Raw genomic sequence first — 6617 nt, 5'->3', positions numbered from 1 at the left:
ATATATATATATATGTATTTATTTATTTCATTTACTTATCCACAAATGCAATAATAATATATAGTGTAGGCCATACAAGTGTTTTATAATATAAACTTCCCCACCTCCCTGCCGGTTACCCGGGAGAACGTCTGACAAGTAGCACAACCGGTATCTTCTTCCCCCTCCTCCAGGATCCACTCTCCCTAGGGCTGAGGAGGACAGTGCTGGAGACTCAGAGCACGCCCCTTTCCAAACTCTCTCCTGCTATGTGGGGTTGGAGGGACATTTTTTTCCCAGGTAACACTTGTATTGCTCTGTCCTTTGGTGTGTAGATTTATCAAGCCTTCTAAATGAAACAAGTGGAGTTGTTGCCTGTGTCAAGCAATTAGATTCTAGCTACCACTTATCTATTACTGTCTATAACGTGACTGCAAAAATCTGATTGGTTGCTATGGGAAACAGCTCCACTTGTGGTCTTTACAAGGTTTGATACATCTTCCCTTATGTTAACAATAAATACAAGCTCTAGGTCCCCCAATGACAGGGTTTCCCTAAGACGTAGGACTGGTCTCACATAAGGTCATGTATGAAATGTTCTGTCCCCGAGAGGGGATAATAGTTAATAACGTAAAACAGCTAGATCTTGGGGGTGGGGTGGATTCTCTGCAGAGAGAACCCTTATACTGTAACTCCGATCTCCTGCTCTCGTGCCTGTGTGGAATACATTAACCACATTAAAGAGAAGATGACATCTTTACATCTCATAGTTCTATAGAAGCATCAGGGGAACAACATCAATGGAAGCAAAGACAAAAATCTAAAACAGGAACAGAGAATTAGGACTGGACCCCCATTCACCAGGTGTGGATTACATAGGGGCGGTCTATTAGGATTCCAAAACAAGTGCATTGTAGTGTGCCTTCAAGAGACACATCTGAAGGCCGGAACACACGTGCGCCTTGATGTGTCGGCTGAGCGGTGGTTTCAAAGCAGCCACCAGACGCATTGAGAGATAAAGGGAAATGAGGGATGCCGCAGTCAGACAAAGACTATCATACAATAAACGCCTGAGAAAGAAGATCTGGAGGAAATATTGTGAGTTGTACTGTATTCTACTAGGACAGTGGTTCCCAACCTTGGTCCTCAAGTACCCCCAACAGTTCATGCTTTCCAGGGCACCTAGCAGTTAAACAGGTGTTTTCATTAATCACTGACACATTATAAAAGACCCACAGGTGGAGCAAATTATTTCACTTGCAATCCTGGGAGGAGACCTGGAAACACATGAACTATTGGGGGAGGACCGAGGTTGGGAACCACTGTACTAGGATATTAGACAAACCAGCAATTGAGCAGTCCAAGACATCTGACTTCAAATAATGATGACACCATTGACAATCCCTGTAGGTAGCTGCAGGGCCATAACTAGGTGTGTGCGGAGGGGGCACTGCACATAGCGCTGCAGGGTAGGGGGCGCTGTTGGCGGCACTTGTTAATTATCTGTTTTAATTACTTTCACTGGCAGCTTCCCCCCTTTTTGTAGCCCAGCATCTTTTGACAGCCCTTGTCTCCTAGCCTGACACCTTCTGTCACTAATACCTGTACAACATTCATGAACTCAACTTGAGATTTCTTTGTTATTCAGTCACACTGTCCTTTATTACATTTCAAGATGCTGACATACCCGGGATTCAAGCCCATTGCCTGTAGCATTGCAGTCAGACAATCCATTCATTGAGCTATCTGCCCTTGCATAGAAAGGTAGACAATTCTATGATAGAGAGTTCTAACTATTTAAAGCTTACCTTGTACTTGTGATAAAATGATCAGTATTGCGGCTGAGCAGATCTATGTAGTGTGTGGCTCTTAGAGTTTAGATGTGTGGCTGCTCACTACATAGATCTGCTCAATTGCAATGCTGATTTTTTTTTTTTACAAAGTACCAGTAGCTTCATATAGTGTTCATGGCTCAATGAATAGGGTGTGTGATTAGAATTCAACAGGTCATAGGTTTGAATCCTGGGTATGGCAGTATATTGAAATGTGTTATTTAATAAAGGCTATTGTAACTGAATAACAAGGAGCTCTCAAGTTAAGTGCATGAATGTGGTATAAGGAGGATTTGCGTCCAAACCCATTTTCTTGCTGTGCCCTATTGTAAAAAAAAAAAAATCCGGGCGCCAATTTTCTCAGGGCATCAAAAAGTCGTTACGGCTCTGGATTGCTGGGTCCATAATGGAACTAGACCAATATACTGATGACATATGGGCAGATTGTGGGTTCTTGTGGTTGAAACATCAGAAAACTGTCCTTGATAGAAATCTAGATGATGTTCGGTGGCTCAGGCCTTGTCATTAAAACATAATGTACATCGCTCCTTTCTCTTGTGGTGAGAGAAAAGCTCTGGGCAACATGGTTTAGTGGTTAGCATTTCTGCCTCACAGCACTGAGGTCTTGGGCTTGACACGGCGGAGGTGTGGAGTTTGTATATTCTCACCATGCTTGCATGGGTCTCTTCCAGGTAATCTGCTTTCCTCTCACAATACAAAACAAATACTGTTATGTAGGTAATATAGGGGGTGATTCAGACCTGATCGTAGATGTGCTAAATTTAGCAGAGCTACGATCATCTACACTGACATGCGGGGGGACGCCCAGCACAGGGATAGTCCGCCCCGCATGTCAGGCCCGGCCCCACCGCACAAGTACAAAAGCATCGCCCAGCGGCAATGCTTTTGTACTTGAAGAGTAACTCCCAGCCAGTAACTCCTGTGATAATTGCAGCGGCTGCATGTGACGTCGCGCAGCAGCTGTGGCCCGACCCCCGCGCGATACGGCCACGCCTGCGTTGGCCGGACCGCGCCCACAAAACGGCGGCCAAATATTCTCTGTAAACACTGCAGATTGTGTGTGCGCTATATATATATATATATATATATATATATATATATATAACCGTTAATAAATACTACCAAGAGCTCCAGGCTTTTACCCTTTATTTCATGTTATTCCGGAGTTGTAGTAATGGAGGCTATAATGTGTCAGTGATTATATCATCCTCATTCAGGGGCCTATTTATCAAATCATTTTTGCAGAATATCCCCCAATAAGGTACCCGTAAATATTAAAGATCCCCCAGATGTACCATGAAGGGACCGCCCAGTATTTGCCATTGTTCCTCCATTTCCAATAGACGAAGCAGCCCCCATAGCTTTCTACAGGGCCTACTGGGCTGCCGGATTCGCTTGGCCCCAGCAGCTAACGCCGTCTTTATATTGCGGACGTGATCACTTTACTCCTGATCACCGGGACGGGCTCCTGTCGGAAGCAAATAAGGATTCCTTATTATTGGGGGTTGGCGGCATATATTAATGAATATGCCCCTTAGTGTTGACAAAGTCTCAGACTTCAAGTACTTGATTGACCCTGAAAGCGGCCTACTGCGTTTTCTCATGTCTTGGTCTCAATGGTGGAATGGTTGATATAGGGGGTAATTCCAAGTTGATCGCAGCAGGAATTTGGTTAGCAGTTGGGCAAAACCATGTGCACTGCAGGGGAGGCAGATATAACATGTGCAGAAAGAGTTAGATTTGGGTGTGGTGTGTTCAATCTGCAATCTAAATTGCAGTGTAAAAATAAAGCAGCCAGTATTTACCCTGCACAGAAACAAAATAACCCACCCAAATCTAACTCTCTCTGCACATGTTATATCTGCCTCCCCTGCAGTCCACATGGTTTTGCCCAACTGCTAAAAAAAATTTCCTGCTGCGATCAACTTGGAATTACCCCCATAGATAGAACAATCCTAATAGACATCTGGACATCTGTTGTCACCTATTCTGAGGTGGACTCACCAAGGCTGGCAGTGCACCCCTAAATGAAGGGAACAGAAGCATTGGGAGTATAAGATTTTGGGTGGAAAACAAGGGATCATTCCTTGAAAAACCAGGACACACGGATCCGGCCACACTTGCCACCTATTTAGGGGGTGCAGTACTCTTTGTCCACCATGAGGGCACCGTGTGCGAACTGTAGAGACACAGCCAACCAATAGCTTCTGTAAGTGTCCCTGGGTGTTGTAGTCACATTTGGCAAGAGGTGAGATCTAGAACGTTAGACGGTCTGTGCCTGTAAAGCCCTGAAACTCTATCTGGAAATCAGCTCTGCGCTGGTGAATGGCGGACAAGTCCTGGCCTGAACACTGAAAAATGTTTTGACAGATTCACAGGTCGGACATATTCTTACACTGGAAATTACAGACAATATCTATCATTTCCTCCTGTATCTTATTCACAATTACAACTCATGACTTGAAAACTGTGTGAGTAAAAAGATAGGAAGTACAGCACAAGCCGATGACTTGATTCTGCACAATTTAGGAAACGCATCTCTAATCAGCAACAATTGGGACGCATGCGGAGGATTAGGCTCCTGGATTTCAGGTCAGACAAAATATTCAGTTCTCCCGGACCTTGGTAAATAGACCACAATGCGGAATATTGCATCATTCCGTCTTATCCATAGGTGCTGTGATGATGTAAAATGTGTCACCGCACACCACAGGAATCCCGTCACCTGTCTCATCCAGTGGCCCAGAGGGGGGAGCGTGTACTAATTACCCAGGCCCAGACTTGCGGGAGGGTCCTGGCATGGGCCCGGATCTTCTTCTTCACCTTCTACCCGCCCCCCCCAAGTATACTTACCTATATTGGAGAGGCAGGCCCCTCCTCCACGGCTGGTGCCATCTTCTTAGTGACATCTTCGGGAAGATGGCGCCACACCTCTGGCACTGTGCGGGATTGGTCAGTGGCTCAAGCGGGGCCCGCACCAAACACCCTTCCCCCAGAACAGAACACTCACTGTGGCTTCCAGCGGGCTCTTTACCAGTTGCCGGAAGCACTGTCTCTCTGGCGAGGTCTTTATGAAGATGGCGCCGCCGCAGCAGACAGCAAAGATTCTGTCACCGTGTTCAAGTCTCTTTGGCGCATGCGCAGAAGACATTGTTTGAAAGATGGCGTCTGGGGGCAGCTGGCCTAATATGATAAAATGCCTCAGCGGTGCATATTAACTGTGCGTAATATAAAATGTGAATTTTGATGACTGTGAACTGTACTATGAAGTTACTGTCTTAAGAAAACAAAGCTGTGTACATGAATCCTGGTCTGATTCTCCCTCGTTCACCTCACGTACAGGACTGACTTCCCACCTGCAGTCCATCTCTCAGCACGTCTACCTGGCCAGGTTTGTTAGTTACAGATGACAAACGAGAGAGCCTGGCTTTCCATCTCGTGTGTGTCAAGTCTCCTAGAAATAAGCGGGGGAAAATGGTTTCAGAAATATCTACTCCTTAAATTAGGTCTTTGTAGCCTGGAGCTCCGAATACTCGGAGACCGGTGCCAGGACTCTCCTTTCTTGAGTCGTAGCCAGCTGAGGACTGACAGATTTATGAAGGTTACTATAATGTTGGGGCATGTTTTTCTTTCTTTCTTTTTTTTAAAGGAGACTATCCCCAAGTTATCACTTACATGTTATGTAAATCTTAATATTGTTAGATTTAGCTATTTCAGTTTACTAGAAAACATGCACATAATTATATTTAGTTCCAATGTAGAAAATTGCACTGTGCCCTGTCGACCCTGCCCCCTGAGTGCATGACGGCGCACCGAGGGGGCGGGGCTGTCATTACCGGGAAGTACTGCACTACCTGGAGTGTCCTTAGGACTCTCCGGTACATCAGCAGTGATACTGGCTAATGCAGGAGTTTTAGGGAAGTGATGGCCCCGGGTGACAGCACCCTCCCCCCCCCCCCCCCCCCCCCGTTACAGCCCTGATTATATGTCCTTTGTGTTACAAAGCTCACCTCCTCTAAGCATGCGGTCTCGTTACAGTAAGTGACAAGCAGCAGGGTCACAGGTGGCCTGGGCTCTAGGCGTAATGCTAAACATGGGCTGTAGTAGGCCAAGTGGAGAAGGTGGAGGGGCCTCAAAGTACTTCGGCCACGGGGATCAAAGTCTAACAACGTGTAATATGTCATTTTGTGGCATTAAAAAACATCAGATTAATCGCCGAGTGAATTTTTCGATATCCAGAAAGGAATTGGAGAAGAGAATTTATTTCTATGGTACAGACACGTTGTGCACAGTAAAATGCGTTGGTTACAACAGATGCATATCGATGGTCTATCCAGAACCTGGGGACACCTTCACAATGTATAAGTGTGCCTGGAAATCCATTTTCCCACCAAAGTGAAAAAGAGGAGACACTAAAGGGGTCCCACAGAAATTACCAGATCCAATCTCAAAAATTCTCATTTTTGGAGGGAATGGAAATGGATGGTCCATAGGCAGTTTGCGATGCAAAACGGACAATTTGTGCTTCATAAATGCCCTTCAGACTTGGAGAACTAAAAGTTTACTTGTCATCTACACCCAGGATACCTCATAAAATGAAGGCCATTACTGCTTCTTTTGGTAAAACACGACTTTTGTGAATTTGTGACAGAAAAGGCAGCCATTTTGTGGAATGAACCAATATTCATGAGAATATGGCCTACAACATCACTAAAAACTAGTGACACGTTATATGAACTGCCTTATTCATGGACATGTATTACTATTTTGAACATTAATCACATT

The sequence above is a fragment of the Pseudophryne corroboree genome, chromosome 6, assembly GCF_028390025.1.
Source record: "Pseudophryne corroboree isolate aPseCor3 chromosome 6, aPseCor3.hap2, whole genome shotgun sequence".
Lineage (NCBI taxonomy): Eukaryota > Metazoa > Chordata > Amphibia > Anura > Myobatrachidae > Pseudophryne > Pseudophryne corroboree.
This window is presented reverse-complemented; position numbering follows the sequence as displayed.